This window comes from Oryctolagus cuniculus, chromosome 4 (assembly GCF_051225735.1).
Source record: "Oryctolagus cuniculus isolate XC-2025 breed Fujian yellow rabbit chromosome 4, ASM5122573v1, whole genome shotgun sequence".
Classification (NCBI taxonomy): Eukaryota; Metazoa; Chordata; class Mammalia; order Lagomorpha; family Leporidae; genus Oryctolagus; species Oryctolagus cuniculus.
In genome coordinates, this window is record NC_142870.1 from 83,663,210 (window position 1) to 83,687,730 (window position 24,521).

The following is a 24,521-nucleotide window of genomic DNA, read 5'->3' on the forward strand; positions in this document are numbered from 1 at the left end:
AAGAGGCAGGGTTCACCACGTAGTGAAGAGCTCCAAGTGTTGAGCCGCCCAGTGATGAGGAACCAGTGAGGCAGATCTAACAGTGTTCTTGTGCGGCCACCACCTGCGGGGACCACACGGAAGGTAGGTAGGCTGGAGAGGTGCAGTGGAGGCAGAGAGCTGCAGTGGGGCAGTGCCAGGAGGAAGGGCAGGTGAGAGATCGTTATGAGAATCCACCCTGCCAGGAGACACATTAGGTGCGCAGGTTGTGGGAGAGAGCGGGTAGAATGGACAGCCATCACCGGGGTTCCTAACGCAGGTGATGGGCTGGGTGGTGGTGTAGATTCACTGAGATTGGAAGCAACAGGAATGGAGAGGGCACAGGTGAGTAAGCAGAGGCTGCTGCATTTGGGGAACCTGTGTTCTTACCTTGGCGTTGCCCGAGAGACCTTGAGGCATAGGGTTTCAGGTGAGTGTGGTCAAGCTCTCTAGGCTGGGAGCAGACCCATCAACGTGGATGCCACCATGGCTGAGGCCAGGACTATGTTGAAGATGTTGTGAGAAGAGGTGAGGAGGAAAGAAGGGGGGCTGGAGCTCTCTGTAGGATTGCGGAGAGGAAGGGGAAACTATGAACGAGCCCGAGGCCCAAGGTGGAGGAGGAAGCTCTGGAGACGGCGATGTCAGCCACTGAAGGAAGGGATTTCAGCAAGAAGGAACGGTTGTGGGGTTAGAGCCAGCGGGTAAGGAAGACACAGTGCTGCCAGGTAAAATACAGACTGCCCCGTTAAATTTGAATTCAGAGTGAAAGAGATACATTTTTATAATTTTGGCCAGCACCGTGGCTCACTAGGCTAATCCTCCGCCTTGTGGCGCTGGCACACTGGGTTCTAGTCCCGGTCAGGGCGCTGGATTCTGTCCCAGTTGCCCCTCTTCCAGGCCAGCTCTCTGCTGTGGCCAGGGAGTGCAGTGGAGGATGGCCCAGGTGCTTGGGCCCTGCACCCCATGGGAGACCAGGAAAAGCACCTGGCTCCTGCCTTCGGATCAGTGCGGTGTGCCGGCCGCGGCGGCCATTGGAGGGTGAACCAACGGCAAAAGGAAGACCTTTCTCTCTGTCTCTCTCACTGTCCACTCTGCCTGTCAAAAAAATAAATAAATAAATAAAGAAGAAGAAAGATTAATTTTATTTTATTTATTTGAAAGGCAGAGTGACATGGAGAGCGAGCGAGCTCTCCTCGCCTGGTTCATTCCTCAAATCACCACAATGGCCATGGCTAGGCCACAATGACCATGGCTAGGCCACAACAAAGCTAAGAGCCCAGAGCTCCAACTTTGTATCTTCTTCAGTTTAATGCTCTCCCAACTGAGCTATTTCAGCTGGGCCCAACTTTGTCTCTTATACAGTGGCAGGGACCCAAGGACTTGAGTCATCTTCTGCTGTTTTATCAGGTGTATCAGCAGGGAGCTGGATTGGAAGTGGAGCATCTGGGATTCCAACTGTTGCTCTGATATGGGAATGCTGGGGTCACAAACAGCACTCACTGCACCACAATGCCAGCCCCCAAATATTTTTTAGTATCAATATATTCTCTGTTTTTATTTGCTAAATATGGTAATCCTAGTAAGATAAGGACTAAAACATGCACGTGGCTGTATATGTAGCTAAAGCAAGATCAAAGGACTGTAAGGAGCAGGCACAGGGGAGGATGGGGAGACAGGGCCTGTGAGCCAACCTTTCTAGAAAGCAGGCTGCAAAGCAATAGGGGAGGTGCAGGGTTAAGACAGGGAAGCTTTTCTTAAGGGCAGCAGAGGCTTCCTATTGCCTCGGTCCCTCCCCGGCCCCAAACCCCGGGAGGTTTAAGCCCATGTTCGGTCGTCTTTGTAATCAAAGCTCTGATCTGCTCATGGCCTCCCTTTAGTGCACGAGGAACCCAACAACTGTTTGCTGAATGCAATTCTTAGGCTGGAGTTCCCTGAGCCAGTGGGAAGAACTGAGGTAACTAAGGAGGGGCACTCCTTTTGCTTCTGTCCAGACTTTACCACCCAGTGTATGTCGGGCAGACAGTTCACATTGGTCAGAGTGATCTGAGAAATCCCCTCAGCTCTTTGCTTCTATTTCCCTGGGAAGGCACAGTCTTTTATTCTCGAGGTCAAGGTCATTTCTTCCACCTTTCTAATACATAGCAGTGGCCACAGCAGCAGCTAAGGAATCTCTTAATTGCCCTTTGCTTGTTCAGGATTCTGCAACTTTCCAAGTGAATAAAAACACATCCTGAGTATCTGGACAAGTGCAAAACAAAAGAAAGCCAACTTGGCTCCAAAACCAGCTGAGTCAGCTGCGCACGAGGGTTTGTGGGGCCCGCGGGAGACGTCAGCATCTCTCAGCCTGATCTGACACTTGCTGCTCCACCTGGCTCACAAAGGCCATTTCCTGCTTTACACAGCAGAGTGACATCCACCCACCCCGGTGCTGATGGAATGCACCAACCACAAAGCAAAGCTCCTAACAGGCTGTTCAAGTCTTCCTGGAGCGATCCACAGCAGCGAAGCAAATGTGCGTGTGCCAGAAGGTTCTTGTGCATTTCTCCCCTGAGAGCTCCAGAGACTCTTGTAGATTGTGTGGGCCCGCGTAGGGGTTGGTGCTGAAGTGAGGGCGCCCAGACTCTGCTGCTGACTGGGTTAGGAAACGCAGGCCTCAGGGTATACCTGGAGGGGCAGGGTCTGTTGGTGGGAGGAGAAAGAGAAAACTGGCTATGTGGAAAAGCTTGGATTTTGAAGCTGACTTAGCCTGGGTTCAAGTCCCAGATCTACCCTACTCTGCTTCTGTAGCAATAGGGTGTAAGAGCAAACTGGAGAATCGGACACATGTGGTTGAATCCGTAGTGTATCCAGTCGAATGAAGGTAATATTTTTCAAAATACTTTCCGGTGTATTTTCCTTCCTTGCACCCATCTGTCACTGTGGCTCTCGGAAAGAGGCGATGATGAATGGTGTCTCACAATATACAGGCATCCTGGTGAAACAGTGGACAGGATGGGGGTTGGCATTGTGGCCTAGCAAGTAAAGCTATTGCCTGCAGTGCAATTCATACAGGTGCTGGTTTGAGTCCCCGCTGTTCCACTTCCCATCCAGCTCTCTGCTATTGCCTGGGTAAGCAGTAGAAGATGCCCAAGTCCTTGGGCCCCTGCACCCAAGTTGGAGACCCAGAAGCAGCTCTTGTTTCCTGGCTTCGGATTGGCGAAGCTCAGGCTGTTGGGACCAATTGGGGAGTGAGTGAACCAACAGATGGAAGATTCTCTCTCTCTCTCTGCCTCTCCTTCTCTCTCTGTGTAACTCTTTCAAATAAATAAATGCATCTTAAAAAAAACAACAACAACAGTGGACAGGAGAGAAAATACTTTCAGCAGGGATGGGAGAGGAGACTGAGGGTGGGGAGGTGGGGCAGGGGAGGAGGTGGGGCAGGCAGCAGGGTGAGGGCTCAGACACTAGCAGCCTTGGCTCGCCGACTGGCCTGACCCCACCAAGGGGAGGATTTGAAGTCAGTTTTACTGCGGAGAGTTCCAGGGGTGTAGTTGTACCCCATTCGATGTAAGAAACCCCAGGAAGAGACCACCCTTCAGGCAGCCTTCCACTGACCTGGGCTGGCCCCACGCAGCAGGGAGCAGGCCTGAACCGGGACCACCCCTCACCTTGGTGTGTCCCAGCCTGATGCAGAAATTCCCTAGGGTCCCGATGAGGAACACGGAAGGTCACGGAGAGCTAAGGTCTGTGTGGAGTTCTACAGCGAGGGGAGGTGACCCCTGGCAGAGGCGGTGAGGAGGGCTAACACTGCCAGAGGGGACAGGCTGCTGAGAGCGGGTGTGGCTGAGCCTGCAGCAGGAAGGGCAGAGGCAGGGAGTCCCAGGCCCCTGCCAGGCGAGCTCCTCTGCGGGTGTGATGCGGGACTTCTCAACGCAGGGCATCGAGAACCTGGCCAAAGGGACAAGGGCCAGCCTTCCTGCAGAGGAGGAGAGGGGCAAAACTTAGAGAGGAAGAAATAGGCCTGGTGGGAAGCTGGAGCTTGGGATGACTTGAATATGAGTTCAAAAGAAACCGAGACAAGAATAAAAAGTGTAGCACCTCTCCACGCCCTTGGAGACCTTGGACTTGACCACTTTCTGTTGGTGTCTTGCTGCTCCGTGGGATGTGGGGTTCTAGCAGTGATCAGGTACAGGAAATGAAGCATCCCCTGACTGGCGAGAGCTGCATTGAACGGGAGCACACGTGCAGAGCACGGAACAGGCCTGACACAGCTGTGCCCATGGAGGGTCACGCGATGTGGGGACTCGGCACCCATGAGCTTCGTCTCCCTCCCCTGTGAGCACAGCTGGCCCCAGCCGGTGGGAGAAGGCGCGTTTGCCCCTGCCGTTCTCTTCCCTGGCTGAAGAGTTGCAGATATCTTTCTCATCTTCTCCGTCCAATAAAGACGTCTCGGCTCCTCTACTCAGGCAGTAACATCTGTTGGGTTCTGCTCCAGGCGGCCTCTCCTGAGAGTTCCCAGGCAGTATTTATCTTTCTCCAGGGCAGCCTCAGGGCCTGCAGGAGGAGGGTAGGGACGGCATTCTTCCGCTCTGCAGTAGAAGGGAAAGGATGAGAGGTTCAGCAAAAAACCCTGTGTTTGCTCGGAGGAGGCCGTGTTTGCTTCCAGCTCAAAGTCAGAGGACACTCCTCTTGTAACATGGCGCTGCACCAGGCCTTGACAGCTGAGAAATGCTTCGCTTGGCAGAGTGTGTGTGGACCAGGCAGAGAACTGTGGAAGCGGCAGCACGGCGGAGGTGTGACTTGAGAGTGAGAGGAAATTCCGTGTGGCCAGAGGGAAGAGGGAAGAGGTTGGGAGATGCACGGCACAGGCCTGGCACAGCTGATCCATAAGGCTGCCAGGCACCGTGTCAATTTCCCCATAATGCTTTGTGGAAGAAAGCCACAGGGGAAGGACCTGAAGTTTATCGGGCCCTGGATATATGCAGGCCACTGCCCTGAGGCTGTGGCTCCATGAAGTGTCTAAACCCCATGCCACGCTGGGTAGGAGGTGGGAGAAAGAGCCTGAGGTTCAGAGAGGTTGAGTAGCTTACCCAAGGCCACACAGCTAGACAGTAAGCAACTGAGAATCGAACCTGGGCTCGCCTCACCCAAAGCCAGCGTTCTGAGATGCCTCACCTCGTGAAAGCACCCTTCCTGGCTTCTGTGAATCAGGAAGTCATGTGTCTTGTTCTGGTGGATGCATGAGCATGGAGGGTGGACTGGCAGCAGCCTGAGGAAATGAGACTCTGTGGGGAGCTGCTGGAGGGTCCAGAATTCAGAGTCATGGGAAACCACCAGGAGATGAGTCTTCTCCTCCCACAGTGGTCCCTTGACCATTCCCGTCATCTTGAGTCCCCCAAGGGGAAGAACGAGGTCGGGGACTAAGACCCAGCCTACAGAGGTGATGGGCAGGTGTCCAGGTGCAGGGAATCTGGAGACCCTGTCACCTTCTGTGCCTGTGTGCGCCACTGAGGCCCCAGGGGATCAGAATGACCAGGGGCGCAGCCCGAGTCAGGGTGGATGATGGACTCGTGTTTGCTTGGTGCCGAGGAGAGAGGGCTCAGGCTGCGGTGTCCGTCCCCAGCCGGAACTGACCTGGGGAGACTTGGGACAGCGTTAGTTGTACATCACAAAACTGCTCTCTGGGGAAGGAGCGATGCGATCTGACCATGTGCACCTTGGAGTAGTGATGCCCTCCGGATGCCTTCCTGGAGCCGAGGCGCACGCTGGCTTACCCCATTCACACAGACGGAGAGCAGCAGCATGGAGCCGAGAGGCCACAGGTGGAAACTCCTGGCTTTGTTCCCAAGCTGCTGAGAGGAGAGCAAGCCCATCTAACGGACAACTGGCTGCCTGTTTCCCCTGTCAGTGGTCGGGGATTGGTCTTCCTACAATTACAGAAGTTTTGCAACTGAGGTGACGTGAAGGCTGTCTAGTCCAGTGACTCCTTCTCTGCTTGGGAGCTCTCAGGCTCAGAACAGGAAATTGACTTCGTGGAGGTCACTGCAGTGTTGGCCACGGAGCCTGGTCTGTGCTGCAGATCTGCTGTCTGAGGTCAACCCTGAGCACTCTGCAGTGTTGTGAAATTTTTTAAAAGATTTATTTTATTTATTTGAAAGACAGAGTTACAGAGAGAGGTAGAGACAGAGAGACAGGTCTTCCATCTGCTGGTTCACTCCCCACACTGCCTCAGCGGCCAGAGCTATGCTGATCCAAAGCCAGGAGCCAGGAGCTTCTTCTAGGTCTCCCACATGGGCACAGGAGCCCAAGGACTTGGGCCATCTTCCACTGCTTTCCCAGGCCATTGCAGAGAGTTGGATGGGAAGAGGAGCAGCCAGGTCTCGAACCAGTGCCCATATGGGATGCCAGCACTTCAGGCCAGGGTGTTAACCCACTACAGCACAGCGCCAGCCCCGTAATGTGAATATTAGGGTCCATCGACTCTGATCTCTGCCCACATCTGCACTGACCCACGCACTCTGGTGGACAGCCAGTAAGGAGTCAGCTGGAGGAGACAAAAATGTGTTCTAATTTGAAAGCCAACAGTGAAAGAAATTCCCCAGAGCTGGCACTTTTCTGGTTTGAAATTCCCCCCACGGTCAAAGCAGAAAGTGGGGCCCCACGCTCTCCAGCCTGTTTGCACTGAAGCACTCCCAGACGCTGAGTAGGTTTCCTGCGCTCTTGGTGACAAGAGCCTCCTGGCCAAGACCCTGTGCCCGTTATCTCCCCCAGGAAAGCCCAGCCTGCTTTGCCCTCTGGAGGACAAGGCCTGAGCCGCTCCTCCCCATCTCCTGTTCTAGCCGTGGCTGCGATTTGCTCTGTTGAACCTGGTCAGCAGCTGCTGCCATCCCTGACGGCGTGCGGGACCACGTGGAGGGTGGAGGCCAAGAGAAGGAGATCTGGACCCTGCTCCCTCTGGGATCAGTCCCCACGGTTCACCTGGGAGGCCCCAGGTCTGACATGACTTCCTCCTCTGGACAGGCCTGGTGAGGATGCCTCTGTGTCCTGCCCAGTGTTCCTGCAGAGGCCCCCAGTGCCATGGCTGGAAACCATTTGTGCAGGGCCCTCAGCCAGCTCCCTTTTAATCAGCCTGTACTCACAGACAAGGGAACTCGTGGTCTCCCCAGGGAAGGGATGGGTCTCCCCCGTCACTTTGACATGGTATTGGGGTATGCAGGGATTCTGGGCTGCAAGAGAGATGTCATGAAAAGCCTCCTGTAATCAGTATCTTTGGGAACCTCTTCCCCCTGCCCTGGAGTTTCTGAAGATAATGTTTCAACGCCCATTCATGCTGCAGACTGAGCCCCTATCTGCCTGGGGAGGAGGGTGAGAGGGAGCTGGGCCTGGAAGAATGAGTTGCATTGACTTAGGGTGGTTGAAGCAGGGAGAGGGCGTAGCTAAGGTGTGGGACAACCACTGTGCCTGGAGTTGGGATGATGACTACTCAGGGTCCCAACAGGAAACAAAGGGCCCCTCTAGAATGGGATAATTTGAGGAAGGTTCATTTCCAGAGGGGTGGGCTTAGGGAAACCACAAAAGAATGGTGCAATCAATGGGGCTTAGGAAGAGACAAGGGGTTACCACCTCTAGGAACAGGAGAGACAAGGGCCAGAATAGAGAGTCGTGCAGGCCTGCTGCCCGGAGGCCCAGACGCCCTCCATCCCCAAGCACAGCCAGCTGGGGGGAAGCAGCCTGGCAGGGAGAGGTCAGGCAGAGGAGGATGCACAGAGACACTGCTGAAGGTGGGGCTCGCAGGCCTCCCATCTGCACAGGTGCCTCCCAAGGCTCCAGGGAGGAGCCCAGCAATGTTCTAGGAAGTCACATGTTTGGGTACATGGAGCACAAATAAGATATTTTCTATCCCAGGTCCCCTCTCCTGTACTCATCCCATGTTGAGTGACTTTGGGGGGCATTTTAAAGATCTGGATAAGGGGAAGATGGGTTTGGGCTTGGTAGGCTGTTCGGTTGCTCACAGCTGGTGTCCTGATGCAGGAGTGGTTCCAGCTCACATGGTGCCGTGACTTGAAGGTGGTGATGGGTCGCACAGAAACATGCCTGTGATTGGTGGAAGAGGACAAAGTGGGAAACTCTGAAGCCGGAAGCTAGTCCGTGGCTTCCCGTCTGCAGACCTGCAAACTTTTAGGTGGAGATTTCAGTTCTCATTGTCAGAAATAGAACGCAATTTATGCGACTATAAATACACCATACTATTTTCTTTGTAAATGGAATCTCACATGTTAGAAGTTTGAGATTCTTGCTTTTGTAATCCCTAGGCATAAAAAAGCCACAACTTGCAATTTTTAAGAGGAAGAAAGGCAACGCAAATAGGAACAGAGGTCCTTGGCTCTCTTGACGTTACTGATAATGAGAAGTAAACCTGTGAGTGCAGGGAGAAATTCTAATTTTTTCTTTCTGCTTGGACACCAAATTCTGACATCTTTGAAACTGTTGGGGCTGGTGTTGTGGCGCAGCAGATTAACGCCCTGCCTCAAGTGCCGGCATCCCATATGGGTGCTGGTTCTACTCCCAGCTGCTCCACTTCGGATCCAGCTCTCTGCTATGGCCTGGGAAAGCAGTAGAAGGTGGCCCGAGGCCTTGGGCCCCTGCACCCCATTGGGAGACCTGGAAGAAGCTCCTGGCTCCTGGCTTCGGATCGGCCTAACTCCGGCAGTTACAGCCAAATGAGGAGGGAACCATCAGGTGGAAGACCTCTCTCTCTCTCTCTCTCTGCCTCTCTTCTCTCCATGTAACTCTGACTTTCAAAATAGATAAATAAATGTTAAAAAAAAAAAAAAAGAAAAAGAAACTGTCTTCAGGTGGTTCCTTGGAGAGTGACTCGGAAGCGATGGCTGCAGTGGAAGGCTCGCTGGGGCGTGCCCTCAGTAGGTGCCCTGGTGAGGAAATTAGGATGGTGGTGTTCCGAGAGGCTGACCAGAGACCCAGCCTTGGCCGAGCTGGTTTTCCAGGGGGGCCGGGGAAGTGCCCCCCACTGCCCTCTCTAGACATAAAATGACATGAAATTCAGGACGGACGCACCACACTAATGGGGATGTAGAACACAAGAAGGGTTATCAGAATTATCAATTCAAAGGGTTGCCAAGCTTCATTCCTACACCAGGGAATTTGGGATGTCCTTGATTTTAATTATATATGGGAGAAAATGGTAGTGGTCTCCCAAAATTTGACAGCACTCTCAGATTTGTATGTGATGCTACAAATAACACGTTGTGAAACTGAAGCAGTTTTCAATGACCAGTGATTAAAGAAAATAAAATTTCAATGTGGCATTGGGAATGGAAGTTAAGACAGCTGCTTGGGATGCCTGTATCCCATATCAAAGTGCTTGTGTTTGAGTCCTGGCCCTGCTAAATGAGCATTCTGGGAGGCAGCAGGTGATGAATCAGGTACTTGGGTTCCTGCCACCCACATGGGAGTTCCTGATTCCTGGCCTCAGCCTAGCCTCACCCCTGCTATTGGGGGCACTTGGAGAGTAAATCAGTAGATGAGAACGCTCTCTTTCAGTCTTTCAAATGAATAAGATAAATAAAAACTTTAAAAGTTTCAGTCAAGCTAATGACTGTGATTATATTTTCATTCTTTGCCTGGAAAACTGTATTACCAAGTTGTCATATGAGAAGCTGATGCTGCTGAAAGATATAGAAAAAAAAAGGCAAAAGGTTTTCTGGGCAATTAAGGAGAATATTGCTATCTTCTGCATTTTCTGATATCTTTGACATTTGGAAGCTTTTTAGATTTTTTTACATTTTTCTTGATTGACACATGATAATTGTACTTATTTGTGGAGTATGTATGATGTTTCAGTATCTATATACATTGTGTAATTAACATATCCGTTACCTTAAATAGAGATCATTTCTTTATGCAAGAACATTAAAAATTCTCTCTTCTAACTATTTTGAAATAGATGCTACTTTATTGTTAACTACAATCATTCTACTGTACGTTAGAACATCAGGACTTTTTTTTTTTAAGATTTATTTATTTATTTGAAAGGCAGAGTTACAGAGAGGCAGAGGCAGAGAGAGAGAGAGAATATCTTCGATCTGCTAGTTCACTTCCCAAATGGCCACAACAGCCAGGGCTGGACCAATTCAAAGCCAAGAGCCAGGAGCTTCTTCCGGGTCTCCCACATGGGTGCAGGGGCCCAAGGACTTGGACCATCTTCTACTGCTTTCCCAGGCCATAGCAAAGAGCTGGATCAGAAGTGGAGCAGCCGGGACTTGAAACGGCACCCGTAGTGGATGCCGGCACTGCAGGTAGCGGCTTTACCTGCTACACCACAGCGCCAATCCCAGGACTTGTTCTTTTAAAAATTCTCAATTTGTCAGGATTTGTCTGCTCATTCTAAATGAATATTCACTTCTGAACCTTGCATTTTATTTATAATTGTAGGCCAAAAAACTGCAAGCTTCAGCTCCAGAAACCAAGGCCTACACTTAGAGGAATAAATGATCTGGCCTCCTAGTACCCCATCCTGCAGGTAAAGCCATGGGTCCTGATGAGTCAGCCTCCAGGGGTGAGAACTGGGTGGCGAAGGGAGGAAGATGGACTTGGAGGCACCATCTGAATGCAGCCTGCACAGCTAAGTAAGATGGAGCCAAATTATGGAGGCTTTGAATGCCATACTCAACTCGCCCTTTATGCACAGAAGAGTGAACTCTGAGTGACATAAAAATAAAAGTCTGCATTGAAGAAGCCTCTTATCTAGGGTTGTAGAATACACCTGTCACTCTCCACAGGCATACTGTGTGGAATACACTGGTCGTTCATCACAGGCGTACTGTGGAATACACCAGTCACTCACCACAGTATCATTAGGTTGAGGCAAAGGGCCCGTGGACGGGTGAGAGGACAGGTCTGTTCCTTTTCTCTGCTTCGGTGACCTGCAGAGGCTGTGCCCCCAAGGAAGCTCTTGGGGAGAAGCCAGAGAACAGCAGTATGAAGGTCACGAGGCTGAGCACCATTGCCACGGCCACGGCCACTCTATTCAGGGGCTGCAACGCCTCCTGTGATTGTTTCAGGAGCCCTGAGACCCGAATGTCCAGTGGATGTCCAGCCCTCCTCCACGCTGCAGCTGGGCCCTCCCTTCCTGCTCCTGCTCACCAGGCAGCTCTGTGTGGCCAGTGCCAGGTGCGTGATCAGAATCAGACGGGCCTCCTGCCCATGGAGGGGACGAGCCCTAGTTTAGAGCAGCGGTGCCAGAGCCAAATCCCCCTGCAGGCTCCTCCGTGAGCTTTCTGGCTCGCTGGAATCCTGTCCTCTCTCCGTGGGTCTTCTCCTGTTCTGTTGGGTTCCTGAGAGATTTCTGAGCAGCTTCCCAAGCTCTGTCCTCCACTGGCCTCTCCCATACCTCTTTTATCCAAAATCTTATGACACACCTCTGCTTGGGTGTTCCCCCAATACTTCGAAGGGGATATAGTTAAAATCAAACTTGGGGTGGGCATTAGGTGCGGGGGTTAAGACTCCACTTGGACTACCTGCATCCCATAGCAGAGTGCCTGGGTTAGAGCCCCGGCTCTCCTTCCAATCCAGCTTCCTGCTCGTACACATCCTAGGAGGCGGCGTGCGACGGTTCAAACACTCGGGTCCCTGCCACCTATGTGGGAGACCTGGATTCAGTTCTGAGCTTCTGGCTTTGGCCTGGCACAGCCATGACTGCTGTACAGGGCACGTGAGGAGTGCAGATAGGAGAGCCCTGTCTGTATGTCTGTCCCCCTCTGCCCTTCAAAAAAAAGCCAAAGCACACTCATTGAGTCCCGACAACCCTTCCGTCACAGTTGCTCAGAGCTGTGTCTCCTCTTCTCGCGGTCACTGGTGGAGGCTCCCATGTGTCCCATGTCTGTGTCTGTGTCTGACTTCTTGATTTCAGCTTCCTGCAGTGCAGATCCTGGGGGGCAGCCCTGACAGCTGCCGCTGGCCCCTGACCTCTGCTGAGACCCCCCAGCTCCCTGCCTTGCTGGACGGCTCTGCTCTGGGCACCATGGAGAGACTTCCGAGACCCTGCATGCCCCTCCTCTCTCTGCTGGGAAACCATCTGTGGCTCCCCGCTGCCTTATCAATTCAATCCCAAAGGCAGCCTGGCCATGTTTATCGGGAGGCCAGGCAGCATATGGCACTGTGGTTACATTAGCGAAGTCATTGTCCCCAGACAAGTCGCCTGCCTCTCCCTCTGCACAGTGGCATCCTTGGGGGGGAGTCGGGGCCTGGGACGTGGCTGGCACTCAGGGAATGTCAGCTCCACAAATGAGCACTTGCTCCGCTCCCTCTCCTTCCAGGCTCATCACTCTTCCTCCTCCCTGAGCACCATGCTCCTCTGACCGGGGCCCCACGGCTCTCTCTCGTGCCCCAGCTCGCCCGCCTCTGTGCTGCTCCACAGCCTCCCCACTGAGGGGTTCCTTCCCTAGCCCTCCTACCACTGCTCCCCAGCCTCTGCCAACACGTGCGTGGGGCAGATACACACTGCATGCACACACCACACGCACACACACCACACACGTACCCATGCACTCGTCACGCACGGCATGCACACAAGGGACACACACAGAAGATGCTGCCTCTCTCACTTCTGTCTCCTCTCTTCTTTTGTCAGGAACGAACCTCCCCTCACAGCTTCCGCAGCTGTTTGCTCGCCCCTGGGGCTCAGACCGTACTTGGCTGACATTCCCCACTTCCTGGCTTCCGCGCCTCGTCTTCTGCCCAGGCACAGAGGGCCTCTAGGACCCAGCTATGGGGCACTCACTTTTTCTCCGCCAGCATTGAGCCTGCAGTGGATGTTTCATACCCACTTGTGAATGAATGACTAAATGGACACATTTGTCCTCCAAAGTGCGCAAGTCTTTCTTGTTATGGGTTAAGCATATATTTTATTTCATTTTTTTGACAAGCAAAGTGGACAGTGAGAGAGAGAGACAGAGAGAAAGGTCTTCCTTTTGCTGTTGATTCACCCTCCAATGGCCGCCGTGGTCGGCGCACCGCACTGATCCGAAACCAGGAGCCAGGTGCTTCTCCTGGTCTCCCATGGGGTGCAGGGCCCAAGCACTTGGGCCATCCTCCACTGCACTCCCTGGCCACAGCAGAGAGCTGGCCTGGAAGAGGGGCAACCGGGACAGAATCCGGCACCCCGACTGGGACTAGAACCCGGTGTGCCGGCGCCGCAAGGCGGAGGATTAGCCTAGTGAGCCACGACGCCGGCCTATTTTTTGAATTTTTAAAAATTTACTTAAGGGGCTGGTGCTGTGGCATAGGAGGCTAAGCTTCTTCTTGTGGGGCTGGCATCCCATATGGGCACCAGTTCTAGTCCTCAAAGGCTGCTCCACTTCCGATTCAGCTCTCTGCTGTGGCCTGGGAAAGCAGTAGACGATGGCCCAAGCTCTTGGGCCCCTGCAGCTGTGTGGGAGACCAGGAAGAAGCTCCTGGCTCCTGGCTTTGGATCGGCCCAGCTCTGGCCATTGCGGCCATTTGGAAAGTGAACCAGTGGATGGAAAACCTTTCTCTCTCTCTCCCTCTCTCTGTAACTCTGCCTCTCAAATAAGTAAATAAATAAAGTCTTTAAATGTATTTGAAGGTAGAGAGAGACAGACAGACAGACAAGGAGAGAACTCCCATCTGCTGGTTCACTCCCCAGAAGCCGGCAACAGCCTGAGCTGGGCTAGGGGCCAAAGCTGGTATCCTGAAACCTGGATTTGGAACTCAACTCAGTTCTCCCACGTGGGTGGCAGGAACACAATCGTTTGAGTTATTGGTGCTGCCTCCCAGGGTCTGCATCAGCAGGAAACTGAAATCAGAAGTCAGACACAGTTTTTGAACCCGGGCCCTCCAATGAGAGACATGGGAGTCAACCAGTGTCTTAAACACAAGGCCAGATGCCTGCCCCTAAGCATATATTTGAATTACACACACGTAATATATGATTATATCCTTACTGTAAAACAGTCAAACAATGCAGATAAAGCTAAAATTCCTTTTGCCTATCCACAATTCCAGTCCCCTCCCAATTTATATACCCATGCAATGCAAATACAGTATAGTTCTGTGGGTTGGTTTATTTGCTTTTTATAAAAGTGATATGCTGTACAAATGATTCCACTTGCTTCCCTTTTCATCTGTCCATGCATTAGATACATAGCAACGCCTTCTTGCGGACGGTGGCAAGACTCCATGGCTTGGGGTGTGTTGAGTCCCACTTCGCCACTCTAGTGAGGGACACTGAGCCTGTCTTAGCCTTTGGTTATTGCATCTGCTACAGCTGTGCTGCACTGAACAGCCTGTCGGTGGCTCCTCGTGCATGGTGCTCCCTTGGTTTTTCTGGCTCCTTTGTATGCTTTCCCTTCCTCCCAGGTTTATCTCCCCCTTTGCTTCCCTGGGCTCATAATCAGACTCTGTATTTCTTGATCCTTTGGGGAGCTGACAACGATTTCTCCCACCTAGATATATCTATAACTGCCATGGAGTTGCTTCTGTCCTCAAAGGAAATGTTCAGACTTTCACTTTCCCGGTTTGCTTCTCCTTACCCCGAAGAGTCTATGGGATGCTTCTGCTCTACGTGGCCTTCTCCAACTCTTAGACTTTGCTGAAATTGCTTTGCACTTTTCTTTGTGGGTGTAAGAGTTTCCTTTGCAGTGTTGCACCTCCGTCTTGAGAGTTTTTTATTCAGCATTACATATTTCTGGGTAGTCCATCATTATCTGGTTATGGTTAATGATTCATATGTGTATATCTATACACACACGCATATACATTACAAAGTGTGTGTATACACGTGCATGGATGGATATGCAGAAATAGGCAGGCACGATTGATTGCTCATCCCTGTTTCCTCTCTTTTCTGTTAGAATTAATTTGAATTTTTAAAGATTTTTTATTTATTTGAAAGTTGGAGCTACACACAGAGAGGAGAGGCAGAGAGGAGAGAGAGAGAGAAAGAGAGGTCTTCCATCTGCTGGTTCACTCCCCAACTGGCTGCAACAGCCAGAGCTGCGTCGATCCGAAGCCAGGAGCCAGAAGCTTCCTCCTGATCTTCCTATGCGAGTGCAGGGGCCCAAGAACTAGGGCCATCTTCTACTGCTTTCCCAGGCCATAGCAGAGAGCTGGATCAGAAGTGGAGCAGCTGGGTCTTGAACTGGCACCCACATGGAATGCTGGCACCATGGATGGCGACTTTACCTGCTACACCACAGCGTTGGCCCCAGAATTAATTTGATTTATATTGCAGTATTTTTAAAACTTTTTTCTTCAGAGTGTGAGTTCTATAATCTTTGAATCCCTACACATTTGTAAATACATATGGTTAACACCTGGCCTGAGTCTTAGACCCTTGGGCTGAATTAATCACCACTTTTCTGATTCCCCAGCTTGGGGCTTTGCTGCCTCCAAATCTGTGACAGTCATATCCCATAATCAATCTCATCTTATATGTTTATCCTGTTAGTTCTGTTTTTCCGGAGAACCCTGGCCAATGTAGTATATGGAAAGTGCTTAGCTCTTTATTACAGAAAATCCCAAACACAGACAGAAGTTTATGGGATAGTACAATGAGAGCTCACACGCCATCACTCACCTGTTAAAAACTTTGTTTAAAAAAGTGTTAATTGTGAAGAAGTAGGTAGAACATGAACTTTGCTATCTTGATCATTTTAAGGGTGCAGTGTGGCAAAGTGCATTCACATTGGTGTGCAACTCGTCTCCACACTGCTTCTCATCTTGCAAAACTGAAACTCTACCCGTGAAATAATTCCCCATCCAACCCCTCCTCCAGCCCCTGGTCACCATCATTCTACTTGATTTATTTTAATTTATTTTGTTTGAAAGAGTGACAGACAGAGGGGAAGAAACAGAGAGAAAGAGATCTTCCTTCTGCTGGTTCACTTCTAGCAACAGCTAGAATTGGTGCAGGCCAAAGCCAGGAACGGAAAACTATACCCTCGTCTGCTACATGGACGTCAGGGGCCCAAGCACTTTCCCAGGTGCATTAGCAGGGAGCTGGATGGGAAGTGGCGCAGCTGGGGCTTGAACCAGTGCTCTGCCAGGGGATGCCAGTGTCAAAAGCAGCAGCACTATACCAGCCCCTCCATGCTCTGTCTCCTCCAGAGACCTCCTGTAAGTGGCCTCTTGTCCTGTTTGTCTTTCTGGGGCCGCCTTGCTTCACTGAGCACCCTGTCCTCAGTCCCCTTCCTCTCTAAGGAGGAACACTGCCCCGCTGCGAGGACACTCGCATTGCGTTTGCCCTGTCGCCTTCCCACAGCCACTCGCTTTGCTTCCCCCTCTTGGTGATTGTGGATGATCCTGTCACTGGCTTTAACAGTGAGCAACCGCGAGCTGGTCCATTTCACCTTTAGCCCACTCCTCCACTGCAAATTATTAAAAAGAGAAATCTGAATGGGCTAGGCTACAAGTCACATCTTCTATGGGAGATCATCCTCAAGACAGTCAGAACCCAAAACCCACAAATGCTATTTCCCCAAGATAGCTTGAAACTGCGGCATGAAGGTGGAGGGTGGATGAGGTACTGCTTGGCAAGTGTTTGCTGTTTGTTCTTTGCTGCATGGTGGCTTGGGGAAACTGCTCAGTCATGCGCATTTAAAAAAAAAAGTTATTTATTCAAAAGGCAAAGAGGGACATTTTTCCCACTAATTTACTACCCAAATGGCCGAAACACTCATGACTGTGTCAGGCAGAAGCCAGGAGCTCCATCTGGGTCTCTCACATGGTGGCCAGGACCCAAGTACTCGGGCCATCCTCCACTGCCTTCCCAGGAGCTTTGGCGGGGAGCTGGGTCGGGAATCAAACCAACGCTCCACGGTGGGGTGCTGGCCTCACAGGCAGAGGCTTGACCTGCTGGGCCACAACGCCAGCCCCAGTCCTGTTCATTTTTATATGTTTTGGACTTGAGGTCAGATACAAGCCACAGAAACCCGATCAAACGGCCTGGAGGATGAAGGTGATCCTCTCCCTGCTGGAAGGAGATACAGGGTGAGCTCCTCTTATGACCCAGGCTCCAGGCCGGAAGGGGGGAGGGCATGAGCAACAGGAGGCACTGCTTCCTCCTTACGACAGCTGCCTTTCTGTTCTCAAGGAGAAGGATCCTGCACCGGGGTCCGGGGCCATCGCTCGCTGCCACGAAGCCCCGGGATTTAGAACTTCAGCTTTCCAGAGTCTATGCAGATGGCAGGGGAAGGAGGTGGAGGTGGGGTTGAGAGAGCCAACCAAGGCCCGAATGCCACCCCAAGCTCAGGAGCTGGGGGCTTCTGAGACCCACAGCTCACCCTGTGCCCTTCGTCAGCTGTGCATGGGAGCAGCCCCTTTGTCCCGGCCCTTATCCAGCTCCTGTCCACCCTACAGCCATTGAGAACTCCCTAGGTCATGTATTTCTGGAGACCAGAAGGCACACTGTGGAAGCTCCCCGTCTTCCCAGTCTGACAGGAAAGACTGATTTAAAGGTCATGTTTAGGAGCTCCTAAGTGACAGGGACTTGACCATGAAATAGGGTTGGATGTGGTTTATTTGGTCCAAAAAGTGAGTCAAATTTGCCACCAGACTTGCTTTTCAGTAATTCCTAGTTTTTTGTTTTGTTCTGTTTTACTTTAAAGATTTATTTATTTATTCAAAAGGCAGAGTTACGGAGAGACAGAGAGAGATCTTCCACTCACTGGTTCACTCCCCAAATGACAGCAACAACTAGTGCTGGGCTAGGCCAAAGCTAGGAGCCAGGAGTTTCATCTGGGTCTCCCACGTGGGTGCAGGGACCCAAGCACTTGGGCCATCTTCTGCTGCTTTCCCAGGCCATTAGCAGGGAGCTGGATCGGAAGTGGAATAGCCAGGACTTGAACCGGTGCCTATATGGGATGCCAGCACCACAGGCGTTGGTGTTTCCTGCTACACCACGGCGCCGGCCCCCAGTAATCCCTGGTTCTGAATGTCTGGCGAGTAGCAGGACTTCAAAAATGACTTGCTGAGTGTTGAGTGGCACTCTTTTTGAGGCGCCGTTTGATCTCCTTTCTTAGACTTGCCAGCTCTCTGAGATCAGAGGGCACAACTGATCTAAGTCTGTACCGCCGGCGTCTGGTTCAGCACTGGCACACAGTAGGAACTCAGGAAATGCTTGCGGGGTGGAATAGAATCCAGTCTATGTCATCAGCAAAGACGACAAAATCGGCAGTCGGGCCCAGATCCGCTTAGGGTGAGTACTCTCTGGCTCATGGTTGTCTAATTGAAGTGAAGAGTTATTGTAAACCTCCTCAGTTTTTCATGTGAGGCCACAGTCATCTTGGAAGCAAACCCACATGCCTTGTCCCCATGAGGTCACCGCAGGGAGAGATGAACTCCAAGAGTCCAGGCAGATTTAAATATCCCTGGGTGTGGGCAGCAAGTTCCCCGGCCTGGCTGCGTGCCCAGCCGCCCTCCCCGCCTGCACTGGCAGAAACAGGCACTGAGCATGAGACCTTGAACCTCGGGGAGACCAGCGGATTTTTATTATTATTATTATTATTTTTGCCTTCTCGCTTCTAAAGTTTTCTCTGCCCTGAACACTGGCTGGACATAACCCTGTGGCACGTTTCTAATGGCTGACACCAATAGGAGGCCTCTCCAGTGGGCCCCTCCTTCCCTTCGCACTCCTGCAGGTCTAATCTAGTGGGAAAAGCCTTCAGCACAGTAACCAGTGTAATGCCAGTTTCCTCCCAATTCAAAGAACACAAAGCTTAGGAGAATTTTCCAGAAGGTAGGGATTTCCCCCCTGTGCTTTTCTTAAGCTGCTAGTGTGGGGCCGCTGGGGAGAGGAAGGCACGGCAGGTGGAGCAGCCCCTGAGGCTTGCACCCAGGCTAATTGCTGCAGCACTGCTCCTGGATGAGCTGGGAACCACCTGCTGCCCACGAGGCAGGGAGGGGAGGGCAGCCCGAGGCTTCATTGTCCCTCCATGTTCTCCTCCGTCCACAGAAAGGACGCGAGGCTGTGAAAAGAACCATCTCCACTCGGCTAAAAATATGCCTTCCGTGGACAACGGGGCAAGCTGGCAGGCTTGGGGTCTGACCGTCCTAGGTTCTAATCTGAGCGCTTCTGCTCACCAGCTGTATACATTTGTGCAAGCTCCTTATCCTCTCGGAGCCTGGGTTTGTTTCTTTCTTTCTTTCTTTTCCACTCTCCCTCCCTCCCATCCTTCCTTCCTTCCTTCCTTCCTTCCTTCCTTCCTTCCTTCCTTCCTTCCTTCCTTCCTTCCTTCCTTCCTTCCTTCCTTTCCACTCACATTTCATTGGTCAAAACATGTTATATGGCCAAGCCAGATCGCAACGGGGTACAAGATCTAAGCCTTCCCCAGAGAGGAGCGCTGAATATTTGTCACAATAGCACATTCCAGCACATGACTGTACAAGCCCCAGGGTCCTCCTAGGACTCCCATGACTTCAGTAGCTGTCCCCAGGATCTTAGATCTTTTCCTCTGCACAGAAAGCCAAATCCACATAGCCGGCTGTCCATCAGGCCGTTCTCCCAGGTCACTTCAAACTGAGTGTAACCCATCTGAAGTCATTTCATCTCCAACATTCCGCTTCTGCTGAGTGGCCACTGCCTGTGGCATCAGACCACTGGGAGTCATCTTTGACTTGAGCCTCAGTTTCTGCATCTGTAAAATGGAGCGATGACTACTTACCCAGGATTTTTGGTTGGGTTTACTAAGGTAATATATAAGAGAAAGGTTGATAGACCTCTAACTCAAGAGAAATGACCATTATTGCTACTCTGATTCATGGATTGGTGGCTGTTTTGGAGGGAGAGGGTCTAGCTTGGTCACAGGTGCGTGCAGTCAGAAGCACAGGATCCAGCTGTCCTTTCAAAAGCTTTCAGGGAGGCCAGCACTTTCAGGGATGCAGCAGGTTAAGCCACCGAATGAGATGCCAGCATCCCATATGGGCGCCAGTTTGTGTCCTGGCTGCTCCACTTCCGATCCAGCTCCCTGCTAATAGCCTGGAAAAAGCAGTGGAATGTGGCCCAAGTGCTTGGGCCCCTGCTGCCCATGTGGGAGGCTCAGATAAAGCTCCTGGCTCCTGGCTTGGCCATTGCAGCTATCTGGAGAGTGAGCTGGCAGATGGAAGCTCTCCCTGTCTGTCTCTCCCTCTCTCTGTACAAGCTTTCACACCCTGGGGTCCTGCATTGTTTTACCCATTGCATCCTCATTAATTCTTTATCTGTCCCTCAGGCCCAGCTCTCTTCTCCACTCACTCACAGGAGGCAGAGACCTGGGGTTTTCCTGCTGGTGCTTTGTGCAGACGCTGGTTTTGGAGGGTCCTTCCTGCCACTTGGAAGGACTGGGGGACAGAAGGACTGAGAAAGCCTCACTGCTTATAGGAGGGTAGTGGGGTGTGCAGGATTGGATGACAACAGTGCGAGGCACCGTGTGTGGCCTTGCTTACAAAGTGGGAGTGCGTGCGGTTGGACACTTTCTCTCCAGGACACTGGCTTAATGTGGCCAGAGGGGAGGAGTCCCAGCAAAACTGACCCCAGACCTGGCCTGGCAGGTCACCCTGCTCTGCTCTGCGGGGCACCGGGAAGGCCTTGGTCCCTCTCGACCCTTTGCCTGAGTACTAAGTCTGGGGAGGGAGGAAATACATACTTGGAGGAAGGGAAGGACAGAGGGACTAAAAGAGACAAACACAGGAGAGAGACAAGTACTGAAAGAGAGGCGCATGGAGAGACCGTGGGACAGAGAGATAGGAGACGCAGGGAGACAAAGCGAGCCTGCAGAGACTGTGTGGTGAGTGCGAGCTCCCACGCCTGGGGGATGTTCGAAGGTGACCACACATGTCTTGTGTCTTTCTACCATGTCAGATTTATTTGTCAAACACACACACACACACACACTCACTCACTCAATCAATCATAGCAAACACATCAGGTTGGGTGATTATGCACGCCAGGGCTGTCGTGGTGAAGCTGCCGCATCCCATATGTGAGGGCTGGTTCAAGTCCCGACTGCTCTGCTTCTAAACCAGCTCCCTGCAACTGCACCCAGGAAGGTGATGTGTGGAAGGTGACCCACGTTCTTGGGCCTCAACTTGGGACCCTGCACCCACATGAGAGACTAGGATGGCATTTCTGGCTCATGGCTTCAGCCTGGTCCACACCTCAGGTTGTGGCCATTTGGGGAGTGAACCAGGGAGTAGAAGATCTTTCTCTCTTATTCTGCCTTTCAAATAAGTTTTTAAAAAAATCTTTAAACAATACTGCACAGCATCCACATCAAGTGAAGAGGAGGAGAGAGAACAGCAGAGCATAATGCGTTGTCTGGAAAGCTCCAGTCACCAGTTAGGTGATGTCAAGTTCGTGGAGGTTGGGGTCCCTGTGGACCACCGTTCTTGTAGAGTCACGTGGGCAGAGGACTTTGCAACAGCTGCCAGTTTTGTTGTTAAGTGGACACCTACCCACTGTGGGGCCGGTGTTGCCTGATGCACGGACCCGAAGTTCTTTCTCTTCTTTTACCCTTAAGTCCATGAGTCTGTGTGCTGTTTGTTATCTCCCAGGTCACTCTCGGCTCTGAGCTGAGTGTTTGACTGATAAGTCCTGTGCTGACATCCTCTGGGGTAGCCAGAGGTGTGCTACTTCATAGTTCGGAATGGAGTCGCCTGGTCAACCTTGGAAGAACCTGCACGCTACAGAGTGGGGAGAGAACACACAGAGTTTAGGCAGTGATGGGGCTGAAGGGAGAAGCCTGACTCGGGGGTGGACAGGACAGAGGGGTGGCTCAGCGATTTGTCCTCACCAGTCTTCACTCTGAGTGGTCAGTGTCTTAGGCCCCAGCAGCAGCTGAGGGTCATGTTCGGACGACGTGCTTCAGAAAGTGGGCGGCGACTCCCAGGGACAGCTGGGCTCCCACTGCGGTTTCTAGCAGCCAGCTCTTTAACCCAAGGAGGCCTGGGAGCTCAGGGCAGGCTCTCCCCACTGCGTCCCTGGGGACTGGGACAAGGCCCCCGTGACCCTTTGTGACCAGGGCTGACCAAGCTGAGGCACAGGGCTCTCTGAACACAGGCTCAAGGAACCTAAAGGAGACCTGTGGCCTGCATTGCACAGCAGCTTGTCTGGCCTTGGCTGGCCTCTGTGGTCACTAGGAATGTGGGGCACAGCCAGCCCTGTGTCCTAGGCTACGTCCTCTCCCTGTTCTCTCTCTTTCTCTCTCTCTCTCTCACACACACACACACACGCATGCATGCATACACACACACACGCACATGCACACACACAGGTATGCACACACGTCCACATGCACACGTACACACATGTACATGCACGCACACACACACTGCATTCTGCTGGGCAGACAGTTCCTGAAGCAGCCGGGACTTAGGAACTGGAGCTGCCACATTTCCCAGCACACGGAGGCCGAGCTGGATGGAAAGTGCTTCACCTCGGAGATCTCTGCTGTTTTCATCCGGGTATCTCTGGAAGCCCCCAAGGGTGGGGGCTCTGAGTGAGGGAATCAACCTCAAACACTCCAGGGGCCCACAGGGCATCTGGGGGTCCTGAGCCTGGAGGCGCTGCCTTGGTCCTGCTCCCTGGCCTGTCCTGAGTTCCCCAGACCTCAGCCCCTTTCCTGCCGTGCTCCCACGACTGCCGAGGCTGCTCCTCTCCCACCCATGAGCTCCCTCCATCAGTGTTCACCCCTCCAACAGCCCTGGCCTCTCAGGAGCTTGTCCTTGCTCCTGCGGCCCTACTGTGGGTGGCCGGCTCTCTCACTGAGACCTGCACTCCGAGGTGGACATGGCCTCCAGGCTCCAGGGCCTGCGCCCGCATCTCCTGCCAGAAAGGACGTGGTTCCTACAAACGCGCTGCCTCCTACTTGCTGGTGCCTCCAAGTAGATGTTATCGTCTAAACCAAGCTGGCTGGTCAGGCAGCCAGGCCAGGAAAACTGCAAGATGGCTACGTTCCTGTTCCTGTCCTTTCCACTTATACGAGCCGGCCGTGGCTTGGAGCAGCTCGGTGTGGCTAGTCCACTGAAGAGCGGCACTGTGGGGGCCCCGGGGTCACGTGACAGCTGGGTCAAAGGCACTGTGGGAACCGGGCAGAGAGCTGGCACTGCCCGCGGCTTTGTCACTGGCTGGCCCGGAGCCTGTGTCGGCACCAGCCGTCTCATTGTCTGCCGTACTTGAGTTGGCAAAGCGTTTTCCCACTCTTTGCCTTGTTGCATTGTCCGCACTGCTCCTAGGAGGGGAGCAAGCCCGCTTTCCCTTCACAGCTGTAACAGCGGGGGACTGGAGAGGTCGGTGGGTGGACAGGGCTGGAACCATGACCCTGAGCTGAGCCTTCCAGTCTCAAACACCAGGACGCATCCCACTCTGCTCACTGCTTTGTACCCTTGCCACAAGTTTATCCTCTGGCCTTTATTTTCCCCTGGAAAGGGGAACCCGAAGCAGCAGGTGAGATCCGGGGATCGTGCGGTCCCATGGTCTCACCCAAAACTCCCAGTCTCGGGACTTCCTCGCTTGCTGCAGACCTCACGTCTCTCCCTTGGGAGCATACCTCCTCCCCTGTGGTGTGGCCACTAAGCACCAAAGGAACGCTTCTTGCCGATGGGAGCTTCCAGGGTGGTCTGATCACAAGGACGGAGCCCTCCTGTAGGGGCTTAGCGCCCTGTGCATGGGAGCAGCTGGCGAGAGGGCACCCATCTGCCCAGGGAACAGCGCCTGCTGATGTACCCTTCTTGGCCTTCCCAGCCTCCGGAGCTGTGGGGAACATGTCCCCGCTCACCTGAGTCAGTGGTCACAGCAGCCTGAGTGGGCTAGGACAAGGAGCGAATGCCCGGCCACGCCAGGAGTGCCGGCCACCACAGCCCGGGACAGCAGAGGGGCGCGGGGCTGGGGGAGCTTGTCGCGTGTTGTCTCACCATTGCTGATCCACAGGAAAGCTCCTGTCTCATCTTAGATACAGCCCTCTGCGAACTTCCCTTAATACTGCTAAATATTTTCAGCTGATTATCTGAGATTTTCTAATCATTCTCTTTCTTTTCTAATGATTCTACTTATTTATATTTGATTGCACTAGCCCGATTTCCCTGATATTAAAGAATTGTAGTAATTGTGGAGATCTTAGTTTCTGATTTTAATGAGACTGCATCTAATGTTTTATATTATAGTATTATGCTCGCTGCTTTCATGGGTTGCATTCGATTGCGTTAAGAAAATGTCTTTCTATTTTTAGTTAAAAAAACTTTTAACAGGTCAGAAATAAGTTTTCTGATAAAGATTTAGCAGCTGCAAAATGTCTGGAGGCGAGAGCCTGAGTGTAGAAAGAGCCCCTGGCATGGTGCAGGGGTTGTTGGTGCAATCTCGGAGGGCTGCCTGCGGGGGTATGGAGGAGGGCCTGGGCAGCCATTTACTGCCGGAAAGTCTTTGGGAAGTGACTTAACTTCTCTGAGCCTTTATCACCTCACCTATAAGAGAGGATACCAATGGCCTCTCCCTGCTAGTTTATTTAAATCGATTT

At 52.4% G+C, this 24,521-nt stretch overlaps 1 long non-coding RNA gene across 1 annotated transcript; it reads left to right on the forward strand.

Annotated features, from left to right (window-relative positions):
- Positions 1-438: 438 nt before the first annotated feature.
- On the forward strand, positions 439-11,249 carry LOC149127027 (uncharacterized). Its single transcript, XR_016232103.1, has 3 exons — positions 439-546; positions 10,450-10,537; positions 11,079-11,249. It is a non-coding gene; the product is annotated as an uncharacterized LOC149127027 (long non-coding RNA).
- Positions 11,250-24,521: the final 13,272 nt, after the last annotated feature.